Source organism: Theropithecus gelada, unplaced genomic scaffold (assembly GCF_003255815.1).
Source record: "Theropithecus gelada isolate Dixy unplaced genomic scaffold, Tgel_1.0 HiC_scaffold_15815, whole genome shotgun sequence".
Taxonomy (NCBI): Eukaryota; Metazoa; Chordata; class Mammalia; order Primates; family Cercopithecidae; genus Theropithecus; species Theropithecus gelada.
Genome location: NW_020257565.1, coordinates 8,291 through 23,975, shown reverse-complemented (window position 1 = coordinate 23,975; position 15,685 = coordinate 8,291). Strand labels below are relative to the sequence as shown.

At 54.5% G+C, this 15,685-nt stretch overlaps 1 pseudogene across 1 annotated transcript; it reads left to right on the top strand.

Annotated features, from left to right (window-relative positions):
- The first annotated feature begins 170 nt into the window (after nucleotides 1-170).
- Nucleotides 171-1,323, top strand: LOC112617019 (annotated as a pseudogene). The gene has a single exon (XR_003117836.1). The product of XR_003117836.1 is annotated as a D-2-hydroxyglutarate dehydrogenase, mitochondrial pseudogene (transcript).
- The last annotated feature ends 14,362 nt before the right edge of the window (nucleotides 1,324-15,685 follow it).

The following is a 15,685-nucleotide window of genomic DNA, read 5'->3' as shown; positions in this document are numbered from 1 at the left end:
GAGAACTTGGGGAGATGGGAGCCCTGGGCAGAGGGAGTAGGAAGAGGGGGGAGAACTTGGGGAAAGAAGCAGGGAGAAGCCAAGGTAGCAGCAGCCCCAGAGGAGGGGTCAGCACGTCCGGGGCGGGTGACATGAGGGTGAGGCTCAGCCGGGGGTCTGAGGGTTGCTAGGGAGGGGATCTTGGGAGGGGCTGTTGGGGGAGGAGTGGAGTTTTGGGGGCTGCCCCGCCCAGCCTGATCTGTGTACCTTTGTCCCTCCAGGAGATGGTAACCTGCACCTCAACGTGACGGCAGAGGCCTTCAGCCCGTCGCTCCTGGGCGCCCTGGAGCCCCACGTGTACGAGTGGACGGCCAGGCAGCAGGGCAGCGTCAGCGCAGAGCACGGCGTGGGCTTCAGGAAGAGAGATGTGCTGGGCTACAGCAAGCCACCCGAGGCCCTGCAGCTTATGCAGCAGCTCAAGGCCCTGCTGGACCCCAAAGGCATCCTCAACCCCTACAAGACGCTGCCCAGCCAGGCCTAACGGCCGCTCCCACTGCTGCCAAGGCCCGCTGGGGGTCAGCGGATGGCTCTTGGGCGGGAGCGTTGGCAGTGGCTCTGAGTGATGAGCCGGCAGTGGGCGGGGGACCAGGCACCTAGTCGGAGGGACTGGGAGCCCGCACTGGGGAACTGCTGGACGCAGGCCCTTGGGCAGGAGCATCTGGCAGAGCGGGGAACGCGGCAGGCTCCCTCCTTTGCAGGGCGAGGTGGGGCCTCTGCGGCCATCCTGGACGGGCCAGGGTGGAAGCGGGGCTGGGTCTCACTTGCCTGGTGGTGGTCCCTGGCTCCACCTTGCCTGCTGCAGCCTGGGGAGCTGGCACTGGGTGGTTCTTCCGCCTATTTGCTGCTGGTTCCCCGGGCAGTGTGTGGGCAGCGGGGGGCTGTGGGCAGGACCACGTGGGCCGTGATTGTGGGTTGCCGAGATGACCGGAGCGCTATGGCTCTGCTGAATGGAGCCAGGTCCCTCAGGCCGTGGACGCCCTCGGGAGGGGTGACTGTGGCTTGTGTCTGGGCCTGAGTGACAGGAACGTGTCATTTCCCCCGTCTTCCAGAGGCTGCCAGCTGGGAAGACAGTTATCAGGGCGAGCTGCGCTCTGAGTCTCAGGTTCTGCTTCTGTGAAGAACGTGGTGCTGTGGGCGAGGGCCCCGGCGTGGACAGGAGCCACTGCAGAGTGCGTATCTGCTCGTCAGCCGCCCCGGGTAGCGGATGGGCTGGGCGATGCAGCTGGACGCGTATCTCTCTCTGTCATGAACGTCCAGTAAAAATCTGAATTGGTTACAACCTTCTCTTTGCTTCTGTTACTGGAAATCATCTTGCGAAGCCCGTCATGAAGGGCCTGTGCATCCCGTTTGCCACCCCCGGACCCCTGGGCCATGGTGTGGCCGGGCCTGACGCTACTGTGACTGTCACTGTACCCCCTGTCCCCATGCACTGTCCTGGTGGCAGCTGAGCTCCCACCGGCTTCACAGGGCAGGCCAGGGCATGGAACGGGCACCTTGTAACCCTTGGTGGTCCTGGAGGCCCTCGGTGGCTGTACCTGACCAAGGTGGATCCGTGGGCCCCTCCTGTCTCTGTGGGCGTCTAGGATCTCAGATCCTGCTCAGAGGGGGAAAAGTACCTCTGACTCACCGCCCTGCAGAGCCCGCCTGCCCAGCTGGGGCCTCTGTGGACCAGCCACATCCTCCTGGTGGAGGTTCTCGGGGGTGGGGTGGGGGCCTTTGTCCAGCATTATTTTTTTTTTTTTTTGAGACAGGATCTCACTGTCACCCAGGCTGGAGTGCAGGGGTAGTCAGCTCAGTGCAGCCTCAACCTCCTGGGCTCAAGTGATCCTCCCACCTCAGCCTTGTGAGTAGCTGGGAGTACAGGTGTGAGCCGTCATGCCCAGATAATTTTTTTTTTTTTGAGACAGAGTCTCACTCTGTCACCCAGGCTAGAGTGTGATCTCGGCTCACTGCAAGCTCCACCTCCCGGGTTCACGCCATTCTTCTGCCTCAGCCTCACAAGTAGCTGGGACTACAGGCACCTGCCACCACGCCCGGCAAATTTTTTGTATTTTTAGTAAAGATGGGGTTTCACCATGTTAGCCAGATGGTCTCGATCTCCTGACCTCATGATCCGCCTGCCTTGGCCTCCCAAAGTGCTGGGATTCTAGGCGTGAACCACCACGCCTGGCCATGCCCAGATAATTTTTAAATTTTTTTTGTAGAGATGAGGTCTCCCTGTGTTGCCCAGGCTGGTCTTGAACTCCTGGCCTCCAGCAGCCTCCCACCTCAGCCTCCCAAAGTGTTGGAATTACAGGCCTAAGCCTCTGTGTCCAGCCGATCCAGCATGCTTTTAAGGCACAAATGAGGGGCACTTTCATGCCCCTCACGCTGGCCCAGCAGAACCAGTGGGTTCCAATGCCTGAGCTACTCCCTGCTGTGCCTGGGGGCACCTGGGGCTGTCCTGCCTCTCTGGCCAAGGCCCGGCTCTGTCCCTGAGCTATGGCCACTCTTCTGCCATCCCAGGCTGGGTTACCCATGGGCAGCCCTACAGTATCTGTTGCACAGAGCAGAACTTAGGCTGCATAGGTGCCTGACACAAAGCCCCACAGCATGTGCCCGTGTGCCCCGAGGTCAGCCAGTAGCTCCTGCTCTTCCCTCTGACCTCTGGTTGAGGGCTGGCCGTTTTTCCGCTTGTTCCTCCAGCTCTGCTACCGGGCACATGGTCCCTGCTGGGTAGGCTGCAGGCCAGGGTGACTTGCTGACCTTCTGACCCTGGCTGTGCACCTGCCGTCCTGTCCTGGGTGGCTGCTCCTGGCCCAGGGGTGGCTTGGGGGCTTTCAAGTTTCTGCCCATGCTGGCCACACAACCCCACATCCCACCCCCAGGTAGGGACCTGTGATTCTCAGACCTGGGGTCCATCGCCCTCCTAAGGGCCCCTTCTGCCCTGGCCATGGTCTAAATGCTCACTCCTGTTGTTGGAGAGGCCAGCCGGGTGACAGGGAAAAGCCCAGAGCCCCAGGCTTCCTGTGAGGATCTGGGCTCAGCACGGGCTATGGTACAGAGGCCTGGCCTCGCCTGCTAAGGGACACCGGCTGGCAGTGCCTGCAGAGGGCAGAGGAGGAATTCCTCCCTCTAGTGCCCTCTGGACCCTGGGAGAGCAGGACCTCTGTGTCCACACTGCCTGCCACTGGGCCTCTGGGGACTGGGGAAGCAGACAGTCCCAGGACTGTTGCGGGAGGAAGAGGCTGTGGCTGCTCTTTCCCGGGGATCTGGCTCCAGGAGGCTCCGGTGACCATTGGGCTGGAACAGACCAGTGCCAGGCACGTCCTGCCAGTGCCAGCCCCGCCGCCAGCCATGGGCACTTGTTCCTGGAGCTCCGTGGCTGGGTCCCACCATCTCCACTGCTGCCTTGCCCTGCCATGTTCACCTCCAGTTTATCCAGCAATGGGGAGGGGCTTCTTAGAACCCTCTCAGGCTTTCCTTTTGTGCCTTTAGATGACGTGAAATACAGCACAGCCAGGCAAAGCAGGTGCCAAAGACACCTGGCTGGCCCGAGGAACAGCCTGTCTGCCGTGAGGAAAACCCACACTGCGTGGTGGCCGGGAGGCCAGGAGTGTTCGCATGCCGGAAACCTGTTGTGTTTCTCTACCTGACAGGAAAATCTGGTAAGACCCGGTCACATCCAGGCGGACTGTGTGCCTCGCAACCCGCAGGTTAACAGACTCCGAGTGACTGATGCGGGAGAGCTCGGTGAATCTGCATGAGGCCGCCGGCCTTGGTGCCCCGAGACAGCTCCCCCCGCGGCCACGTGACGGTGATGCGTGTCTGTGGTCAGGTGTGTGCAGAGTTCTGCACCGCCCAACCTCCCAGCCAGAGGCTCTGACAAGACCTGCGTCCACACGGAAGGAGCAGTGCAGAGCCCAAGTGTGTGGGGAGGAAGGCGGGTTCTGACCCCGTTCCTTCTGCAGCGGCTCCGGCCAGGCAGGTTCTGATGGAATTCTGCAGCGGCTCCAGCCAGGGTTGTTGGGACGGGGGAAGTGCTGAGGGGTGGCCTTTGCGTTTGGATTAGAAGCTGGCGATGGTCACATTAAGACCTCTAAGCTGCTGCAACGTGAGAAGATGTTACACAACCAGGGCCCCTGGGCTGCGGCTGAGCAGGGGGCCAGGGGAGTGGCGGGAGGGGCCCCAGGCAGGGCCAGAGCTGCCTGTGTACAGCAGGGGAGAGGGGAGAAGCTGCGGGCCTGGTGGTCTCAGCCCCAGGGAGAGTGCAGTGTGGGGGAGGACACTGCCCGTCCCTTCACTCCCGCAGGACGGCTGGCCCCTGGGGGAGCCAGTTTCCTATAAGCAGAAGGGCAAGTGGTTGGGATCCAGGGGTGTCTGACGGTTGTGGACTCAGGCCCCAGAGGAAGGGTTTGGGATTTGGGGCTCCTGTGACCCCACAGGTCCCTGAAGACGTCCATCAGGACCCTGGCTGTGTGGAGGTGTAGGGTCCAGCCCTACAGGGCTTAGCAGGTGTTTTCCCTGTGTGTGGAGATGAGAGATTGTGATAAATAAAGACACAAGATAAAGAGAGAAAGAGAAAGCAGCTGGGCCCTGGGGACCACGACCATCAAGACGCAGAGACCGGTAGTGGCCCCGAACGGCTGGGCTCACTGATATTTACTGCATCCAAGACAAGGGGGCAGGGTAAGGAGGGTGAATCTTCTAAGTGATTGACAAGGTGAAGTCAGTCATGTGATTACAGGATGGGGGCCCTTCCCTTTTCGGTAGCTGAAGCAGAGAGAGAAGGCAGCATACGTCAGCGTTTTCTTCTCTGCACTTATAAGAAAGATTAAAGACTTTAAGACTTTCACTATTTCTTTTACCGCTATCTACTACGAAGTTCAAAGAGGAAGCAGGAGTACGGGAGGAGCATGAAATGCAACGAAGAGTAATATTAAAAGCTAATGATTAATAATGTTTATAATAATGATTGATAATTGTCCATGATCATCTCTATATCTAATTTGTATTATGACTATTCTTATTCTAGCTATTTTCTTTATTATACTGAAACAGTTTGTGCCTTCAGTCTCTTGCCTCAGCACCTAGGTGCTCTCACCCACATGGAAGCAGAGGTGACAGGCGTGCAGGGCAGCGTGCCTGGACCCAGATGGCAGGCACGTCACTGACCAGTGACCGGGGCTCTGCCCACCTGGCCCAGCGCGTTGGCCCCCTCGCTATGCGGCTTCATGCTGGCTGCTTTCCTGAGTCATCAGGGTTTAGGCCCTGTTCTGCTGCCTCTGAGCGCCTGTGACCTGCCAAGGCCCTGTCTGGGACCCTGAGGCTGCCCGTGTGGTAGGTGTGTCCACCCCTACACCCACCCAAGCAACGCAGAGGAATGAAAAATAATGCCTCAAGGAGCTGGTCCAGGGCCGGGAGCAGTGGCTTACGCCTGGAATCCCAGCACTTTGAGAGGCCGAGGTGGGAGGATTGCTTGAGCCCAGGAGTTTGAGAACAGCTTGGGCACACATGGTGAGACTGTCTCCACAAAAAATTAAAAATAGCCAGGTGTGGTGGCACGCACCTAGAGTTCCAGCTACAGAAGGCTCTTACAGGGGAGGCGGGACAAGCCTGAGCTCAGGAGGTCGAGGCTACGGGGAACCCCAGGTGATTGTACCACTGCACTCCAGCCTGGGTGACAGAGCGACACCATCTCTCAGGAAAAATAAAAAGGAGCTGGTCAGGGAGGCCTAGAGCAAATAGCTGCTAGAATGTGGCACTGCCCAGGGCGGGGAGGGCTGGGGGGCCTTGAGGTGGACCAGGAGCCTGAGTTGAGGGTTGGGGGCAGGCAGAGGGGCCGGGAGGCCCGGGGCTGTCTTAGGAAAGCCCTCCTGACACCTGGGCCCTGGGCCGGGTTCCTCCTGGTGGAACATCGCAGACCTGAGCCCTCCCGCTCACTTTTCCTTGGACCTACATGCAAGGAGCTGGGGCAGCCGTCTGCCCCCAGGCTGAGGCCCCAGGACAGGCCCCTCCTCACTTTGGTAGCGGTCAGACCCAGGGCAGGTGCAAGCCCTTGGCAATGCTCCCGACACTGCCCCTTGGACCTCAGGGGTGTGGGGAGGACAGACCAGGGCAGGACCCAGGAGGCCACGAGGGTGGGTGGGAGTCACGGTCCTGGCAGCCCCACATTCAAGGGCTCTGCCCTCCTGTACCCACCCCCGGAGGGGGAACCTCTTGAGGGAGCATGGGCCCTGTCTCCCCGCCTGCCCTTCTAGGAGATCAAGAGTTGCTGTGAAATTTCTAGAAGTGCCTGGCCTGGCGGACGGGCATGGAGGCACCTCCTGGGTGTGCCCTGGCACGGCCTGACAGGGCTGGAGTCCTGTTGGGCTGTGGGTAGGTCCTCAGACGGCCTCCCGGCTCCTGCCTCACCCCCTCCACACGGGCCCTGTGCCGGTGGTTGTGCAAACAGAGGCCAGGAAGTGAGGTGATGCTCCCTTTGTTTCTGGCAAAGCATGTGGCACCTGGAGCCACCTTCCGGGTTCACGGCCCTGGGGACGGAGGGAACGGGGTGCACAGTGGCCGGGGATGTTCAGCGTCACCGGTGGAAGGGGTGAAACCCGTTCTTCCTGGTGGTGAGGGTTTGTGCCTTGACTCCGGAAAGCAGAGACTGTGGAGCAGGGCCCACTTCAAAGCACAGGGCTGGGGGCTGCGACCTTGGCCCTCTGTGGACAAGGGAAAGGTGGGTGGCCCTGGACTGGTGAAGGACTGGCCAGGAGGAGTTCTGTAGGGGCCCCCCTCCTGCCAGCCCCCAGCCCACAGTTGACCATTGCCTGCCCTGGAGCAGGAGACTTCCTTCCTGCTGCCCCGGACCTGGGATCTGAGACCCAGAAGCCGACTCCATCCTTTTGTCTGTTCTGTTCTGAGGCCACCCCTGCCCCTACCTTGAGGTGGCCCTGGGCTTGCCCACCCACCCGCCTGCAGTGTCGGCTGAAGAGGGTAACATGCTTGCGCCCTGCTGGCTGCTCCCGGCTGCTCCCTGGCGGCTCCCTGGTGGTGCCCTGACTGTGCCCCGCTGGCCTTGGGTCTGGTGGGCGTAGCCCTCCTGATGGCACCAGGTCACACGCTGGAGCATGTGGGCCTCGCGATGCTGATGCAGGCGGGTTCCTGGGCATGTGGAGCTGTCCCTTACACGAAGCAGCTGAGGGGCCTCCGGCCAGCCTTCCCCCCCACCCCAGGGGTTAGGGCTCTGCCATGGGGGTGTGGGCATCTGCTCTGACAAACGACATGTGCATTTGATTGGTGTTCCTGAGTCACCGTGGTCCAGGCAGCCTGCCAGAGCGGCTGATTCTTAGCGGGGAGCTGGGGCCGGGCAGACACCCTGACTCCCTGGGGCTCCCAGCAGCCCCCCCCACTGGCAACAGGCAGCCTCCTCCCTCTGGCTGCCGGGCCTCTGTGCCTTTCCCAGCCTGGGGCTGGGGCCACCGCTCCACGCCACACTGCACTGTCCTTGTCTGCCCCCGCAGAGCGTGAAGGTGGCTGGTGGCTGAGGACCCCCTGCCCAGGCCCACACTTCTTGCTCAGGCCCCATAAGTCGCTTGGGATCTGGAGAGCTGGGACTTCTACCTGGGAGGGAGGCACCTGGCCATGACCCTCAGGCGTGTGTAGGGGGGTGCCTGGCTGTGACTCTCAGGCCGTGACCCTCAGGCATGTGTCCCTGGCAAGTTGCTGTCCACCGGCCCCGCCGTCTGTAACGTGTGGCTCGGCCAAGGTGATTCCGGGGTAAAGACCCATGAGGCGCCATCTTCTTTGTTCCCAGGCTGAGCCTGTGGTGCCCTGGGCAGGGTGGGTGGAAGAAGCCGCGGGGAGGTCTCCTTAATGGTGGAGTGAGCGCCCACGTGGATGTCTCTTGACGGTGGAATGCAGAGGGCGCAGGGTGTGCCGGGTGGAGAGCTGCCCAGCCATGCCAGCAAGGCCCCGGCGTCCCTCCCACCTGCCGTTAGCACCGGGAGCTGCTCTGTGGGCCCCTCCCGCAGACTCGGGCTCTGGAGGTCTACAGAGCAGCTGGGAGGGTGATGCCCAGGCAGGGTGGAGGCGCCAGGCCCCTGGGTTGCAGGTGGAGGTAAATGGGGAAGGGAGGCCGGGGGTCTCTGGGCCTCTCACCAGCAGCTTGCCCAGCCCAGGGTCTCTGATACCAGGGAGTCCATGTCTGCTCGGTCCCTCCTCCGAGCCCGTCAACCCACCCTCATTCCTGCCTCCGTGGCTATGTGGTCTGCACCCACCCGAACCAGGCACTGGCTGGGGCAGGGAGTCTGCCTTGGGCTGGGGCCAATCCCAGAATCCAGGCTCAGTTGGCACCAACAGGGAGGTGTTATGGGAAGGTGGAGAACTTGGCGTCGGAGGGCATGGCGGCCACCAGGGCTGGTGGGATGGGGCGAGGGTGGTGGTGACTCATGGCCCGTAGCTCTGAGGAGCATCTGGCTTTCCTGTGGATTGGCTGTAGCACCTGGTCACAATGTTGCAGCATTTCCCTGGCTGCTTGTCTCTGAATTAATATCTATTTCCTGAAGAGAGAAATTAATTTTCATGCCGTAAAATCTAAACAAATATTTCTATTTATTTTGCACTCCTGTTGTCCTGTTTCAGAACTTATTGTCCAGCCCAAGATTTTAAAAAGTCAGATTTTCATTGGTGTGAAGCAGGCTCAGGAGGAGGAGGGGGAGGAAGAAGAGGAGGAGGAGGATGGGGAGGAGGGGGAGGAAGAAGAGGAGGAGGAGGGGCAGGAAGCTGGGGACTCGGGCTGGGCTTTCCTGGCTCATCCTCACAATGGCCGCAGGGCCCGCTGCCCTCTCGTCTGCGTCAGGTCCTGAGTTCTGAGTCCAGAAGCCCTCGCTGTGCTGTTGGAGCCCACCAAGCCCGTCCCTTGTGGGGACAGCTCCCTCCAAGCCCCACTGGGGGATGGACACTGAGGGTGGGGCAGAGGAGCAGGGGTAGGTCCCAGGCAGGTCCTCCCAGGGCCTGGTGAACACAGCGGCCCGTCAAGGTTCCCCAGACTCCCTCAGCCAGTTCTTCCCGAGAACAGAACAGTTAAGACCAAGCCCTCCGATGGAGGTGCGGGGAGAGGGTGTGGCTCCCGTCCCAGGAGGCAGGTGAGCTTCTGGGGATTCCAGCTCACCTGCCCCACAGCCGCACCCTGACTGTGCCTGTGCCCCGGGGAACCCAGAGCCGGCAGGGGTCGAGGCGGTGGGACCTCGGGGGAGCTCAAGCCTCGACTGTCCCCTCGCTGGAGGCTGGAGGCCAAGATGGTGTCCACGCTGGGCGGCTTGCAGAGGTAAGGGGGGCAACTGGGCCCCCCCAGGTGGACAAAGCGCGTCATCTGTGGCTATTCTGAGAGACTGACAGGAGTGGGTTTTGTGTTTGTCTTTCAAAGGAAGTGACTTGGATTTAGAGGCTGTTCCTAGTCAGGCTTCCCTGAATTCACCTGCCTTGGCTTCATTTCGGAAGTAGGGGGCCCCTCCTGCCCAGGCCTGGGGCTGCTCCTGGGTATTTGGGGGTTCTGGGATGTGGGGCCCAGTGAGGAAGCTGTCCCCCAACGCTGTGGCATGGAGATGCTCGAGTGTCCAGGTGATGGCCAGGGAGGGCGAGACCTGCTGGGCTTGGGACCTCCCAGTCTCAGTCTGCGGCTCAGGCCCGTGGCTGGGCTGTGGTGGTGGGAGTGCGGGGCGCTTGCTGGACCGCTGGTCATGTGTGCGCATTAGGATGCTCCCGGGGCTCTGGGTGGTGAGGAGAAGCTGGGCTCTGCTGTGCTGTCTGCCTTCTATAAACAGAGGGGAGGTGGATTTCTTCCCAGTTAGGTTTGAAGGGGAGGTAGGTGTAGCTAGGAATGCCTTGCATTTTCCTTCTCCTGCTCACCATCCTGTTTGGGGTGATTCCAGGGCAGTTCGAAGCCGTTCCTGTGCTCGCAGGTCCCTGCCTCCCTGGGGCCTGTGCCACCATGAATTCAATCACCTTCCTTTAAGGGGTGACTTAAAATCAGCTGTTGGGACACTGGCCAAGGACACCCCGTCACAGGGCTGAGAGGTGTGGGGCCGGCTGCCTGGCCTGGACCGTCCTAGGTGCCCCCTCCTGTGGAGGTTGTGGCCATATTGTGAAGAGGCCCAGGGGCTAGGGAATCAGGCTCACTTGATTAGCTGGGGCCAAGCTGAGGCCCCTCTGGCTACCCTGGGGCCCCCTGAGGTCGGCCAGGGCGGGTGTGCCTGACCCCAGCTGAGACTCTGTGGGTGAGACCTGGGCAACAAGAGTGAAACTACATCTCCAAAAACAAACAAAAAAACCCCAAAAAAACAAAAAAAACCCACACCCACAAAACGTTTAATCTCAATTTTTTTTTCTTTTCTTTCTTTCTTTTTTTTTTTTTTTTGAGAAGGAATCTGACTCTGTTGCCCAGGCTGGAGTGAGTGGCGCGATCTCGGCTCACTGCAAGCTCCGCCTCCCGAGTTCACGCCATTCTCCTGCCTCAGCCTCCCGAGTAGCTGGGACTACAGGCGCCGCCACCTCGCCCGGCTAATTTTTTGTATTTTTAGTAGAGACGGGGTTTCACCGTGTTAGCCAGGATGGTCTTGATCTCCTGACCTCGTGATCCACCTGCCTCAGCCTCCTGAAGTGCTGGGATTACAGGCGTGAGCCACCACACCTGGCCTCAATATTTTTTTCTAAGGAAATCAAAACTTAATAGTAATATGACAACTTGATCATATAAATTTTTTTAATGTAAATCCTCTTATTGTGAGTTACATAGACCTTTCATTTCATGTTTGGATTTTCTCGTTTGTCCTGAACTTCCCTCCATCTTAAACAACCAGTCATTTTATTCTAGGACTAAATTTACCATACAAGATTCTTTCTAATATGAAATTATTTCTTTTTAAGCTTTCTTACCATAAAAACTCTTTATTTTTATAACTTTCTATCTTGTTTCATACATAACCTTTAAATAAGCTTTGAATTAGACAAAAATTATTCACCTTTTTAGCCGGGCGCGGTGGCTCAAGCCTGTAATCCCAGCACTTTGGGAGGCCGAGGCGGGTGGATCACGAGGTCAGGAGATCGAGACCATCCTGGCTAACATGGTGAAACCCCGTCTCTACTAAAAATACAAAAAACTAGCCAGGCGTGGTGGCGGGCGCCTGTAGTCCCAGCTACTCCGGAGGCTGAGGCGGGAGAATGGCGTGAACCTGGGAGGCGGAGCTTGCAGTGAGCCGAGATCGCGCCACTGCACTCCAGCCTGGGTGACACAGCGCGAGACTCCGTCTCAAAAAAAAAAAAAAAAAAAAAATTCACCTTTTTAAAAGGATGCCTTTTTTTTTTTAGCAAGAAAGTTTTCCTACAATATATTTTTATTGGAAAAATACCCAAATATGAAATATCTATTGTCTAATTTAATATAACTTTAGATTCTAAATTATGACGTTTGTCTACAAGTATTTATCCTAATACCTGTACCTAATTTTTTTATTTTAATCATTTACTGATTTATGAAAACTGTGATATTCATCATTTAAAGTTATGAAACTGCCCTTGCAGAATTATAACTGAGACAGTAAAAAACATCTGCCCTAACTGACTCCACATTGCTTCTAACCTCCAGGCTGTCCTTGTTCATTCCTGGGTGGAGGCTGAGCTAACTTTGGGAGGAACAAACTTAGTTTATAGTTTAGCTTTGAAACAAAAATGATAAGAGTCCTTTCCCAAAACAAACCTCCTTACTGCCTGTGAACTAGACTGTCTAAAACCAGAGGATTAGAAGTTATGGTAATCTTACTAAATTCAAGCTGTAGCTATGGATCATTAAACCAATATTAATGTCTTCTTTTTTTTTTTTTTGAGACGGAGTCTTGCTCTGTCGCCCAGGCTGGAGTGCAGGGACGCGATCTCGGCTCACTGCAAGCGCTGCCTCCTGGGTTCACGCCATTCTCCTGTCTCACCCTCCCGAGTAGCTGGGACTGCAGGCGCCCGCCACTACGCCCGGCTAATTTTTCTGTGTTTTTAGTAGAGACGGGGTTTTACTGTGTTAGCCAGGATGGTTTCAGTCTCCTGACCTTGTGATCTGCCCGTCTCGGCCTCCCAGAGTGCTGGGATTACAGGCGTGAGCCACCGCGCCTGGCCTAAAGTGTTCTTTATTAAAGATTACACAAATAGAGACTATTCTGTCTTGGGCTGCGTTTATAGTTTTGTAACTTTTATGCCAAATTTTGACACCTTGTAGTATTTGGCAGGGATAAGTATGAAATTGCTCGATTAATCAATGCAAACAAAAATGGATGCCAGCAAATTCTTAGGACGTTTCTAGTATTATTTACCAATAATTTAAAATCCAGCTTATTAAAGATTTGACTTAAGTCAAGTGAACTTGAAAAGGCATTTGACTAGTTTTTTTCTTTAGTATCTAAGTACTTTTATTTTTTAAGCCAATTAATTGAGCTCTTTTATATATTTTTACTAGTGAAATATTGTGCACACAACACATGAATACATAGACATATTAGGCATGCTGATAGAAGTACATCTTAACAGATTTACAAAGACTTTTTCTGTCTTTATCTTAGACTTTCAGATTCTTAATAACCTGTTTCAGAACCCTAGGCAGTTGTTAGCTAGAGTCTTAAATTTGCATATTAAAGGAAACAACTCAGGTGAAAATCAAATAGCAAAATTTACAACATATGGTATGGAGAGAAAAAGTCTGGTGTGCTAGAGGAAGATTAAAGATGGATGCCAAATCAAACATAAAATTATAAAAATCCACCATTGGATTATATAAGGAGACAAATTTTATTTTATTTAGATAGGGACTACCCATCTTGTAACTGGACCTCCGAGCTCTGGGCAGAGCCCACAGTGAATCCTGAATTTCCAAAAAGGGAGAATTATTATGGGGCTAGATCGTGTGATGCTTTTACAGGGCACTTAATTTTTTTTTTTTTTTTTTTAAAACAAAGACATGTCTAAGTGTCTAAACTACACTCTTCTGTAAAAACCCAAGAGTAGCCTCTGTTTCAAATAACTATTTTAGTCAATAAATCAGGTAACACAATACAAAAGCAAGCAGTTTAAAAGCTAAGACAGGCTGGGCGTGGTGGCTCATGCCTGTAATGCCTGCATTTTGGGAGGCCAAGGTGGGTGGATCTCCTGAGGTCAGGAGTTCGAGACCAGCCTGGCAAACATGATGAAACCTTGTCTCCACTAAAAATACAAAAAATTAGCCAGGCGAGGTGGTGGGCACCTGTAATCCCAGCTACTCAGGAGGCAGAAGTGGGAGAATCGCTTGAACCCAGGAGGAGAGGTTTTAGTGAACCAAGATTGCGCCACTGCACTCCAGCCTGGGCAACAAGAATGAAACTCCATCTCAAAAAAAAAAAAAAAAAAAAGGCTGAGATGAACTTGTCTGTTTACACATTTGGGGGTTCCATGGGAACCCAAAGGGAGTCTAATGCCTTCTTAGTTTCTTTAAGGAACCCCAGGCTCTTAGAAACTGTTTTAGGTCTCTCGTGCAGCAGAGGGTGCAAGAGAAAGGAGAGACAGCAGAAGTAGATAGAGAAAAACAGAACTCAGTCAACTGAGAAAAAAAAAATTTTTGCTCAAAAACAGGACAAGGTCCCAAAAACATGAAGAACATGAAGAAGGCCTTTTAAATACACACACGCGCGCACACACACACACACACACACACCCCTTGGAGATTAGCTTTTAATTAAGCTGACTTTAACCATTGAACTCCTTTAAAAATATATTTTTAAATCTCATTACCATATTTCACCTGGGACAAATTGCTGCTGTTTCATAAATACAGACATTGCCCCTTCAATTTGGTCGGGCTAGCAAAAAGGTGGTCTTGTTATGTAAATAAAGTCCCTTTAGTGGTCAAAATAAAAAATATTTCCTCTTTTTTTTTCTTTTGACTGGCATCTTTCTCCCCCACCACACCACCTTTTGTGTGTGTGTGTTTGGGGATGAGCGGGGCGGGGGGGACCTTAACCGTTTGAGAGGCCTTGTTCCCAGTAATTTGGAATTTTCTTCAGATTTGATAAAGTCAGATAGAGTTGGTCAAACCCAATGGGAAAAAGATTGAAAAAACAACAAAAACAGAGACAACAGCAACAACAAACAATTCAGTAAAACAAACAGTCACACAACTTATATGATTACTGAGTGCTCTAATGGTAAGGAGAAATTAAGACCAGCTAGTTGATAACTTCAGCCAAGACAGAACCCCAATTCGGCTACTTACCTAGGGATGGGTCTCAGGCTGAAGATACTCTCTACCATCTTAGAAGCAGGAAAAAAAGAAAAACCTCATCTTCCCTGTTGGAAACAAGCTCAAACTCCATAAAGGAGTTACCTGCCCTCCATCATCACGGCAGCAGGAGAACTTGCCTTCTTTGTTGGAAGCAAGTAAAACTCCAAAAGAACAGGGAGTTGTACAGCAAAAGAAACTTTAGATTTTGACCAAATTTTGGGAGATCAGGGATTTTTTGGAGGGGGTGCTCCCAGACCTCAGCAAACTGTCCTATTGGTTTGAGCCATAAAGTTAGCTCATGTCAGTACCAAGCGCTGATAGGAGGTTTGCCAAAGGTCAGGGGCCTCTCCCGCAAGAGTCCCTCCGTCGTTACCGAAATGCAAACCCTGAAAATTTGAGATAGGTCTACAAAAGGAAAGTATCTTGGGCTCCCGAAATCACTAAGCTAAAGCAAAATGTCAAACTGGGAACTGCTTAGGGCCAACCTGCCTCCCATTCTCTTCACAGTCTCCCCTCTGCTCACTGAGACAAACGCATATCTGACTGCTTCCTTCGGAGAGGCTAATCAGAAACTCAAAAGAATGCAACTGTTTGTCTCTTACCTACCTATGACCTGCAAGCCCTTGCCCACTTCCAGTTGTCCCGCTTTTGCTTCCAGTTGTTCCACCTTTCCAGACCAAACCAATGTTCATCTTGCATATGTTGATTGATGTCTCATGTCTCCCTACAATGTATAAAAAAAAAACCAAGCTGTGCTCTGACTACCTTGGGCACATGTGGTCAGGACTTCCTGAGGCTGGGTAACAAATGTGCATCGTCAACCTTGGCACAATAAACTTTCTAAATTAACTGAGATGTGTCTCAAATTTTTAGGTTCACATTTTGGTAACCACAGAGGGATTCTGACCTTTGACAAACCTCCTATGGTGCTTGGTACTGGCGTGAGCTAATTTTATGGCTCAAATCAACAGGATAATTTGCTGATGTCTGAGAGCACCCCCTCCAGAGAATCTCTTTTTTTTTTTTTTTTTTTTTTTTTTTTTTTGAGACGGAGTCTCGCTCTGTCACCCAGGCTGGAGTGCAGTGGCCAGATCTCAGCTCACTGCAAGCTCCGCCTCCCAGGTTTACGCCATTCTCCTGCCTCAGCCTCCCGAGTAGCTGGGACTACAGGCGCCCACTACCTCGCCCGGCTAGTTTTTTGTATTTTTTAGTAGAGATGGGGTTTCACCGTATTAGCCAGGATGGTCTCGATCTCCTGACCTCATGATCCGCCCGTCTCGGCCTCCCAAAGTGCTGGGATTACAGGCTTGAGCCACCGCGCCCGGCCGAGAATCTCTAATCTCCCCAAATTGGTCAAGATATAAAGCTTATTTTGCTGTACAACTCTTC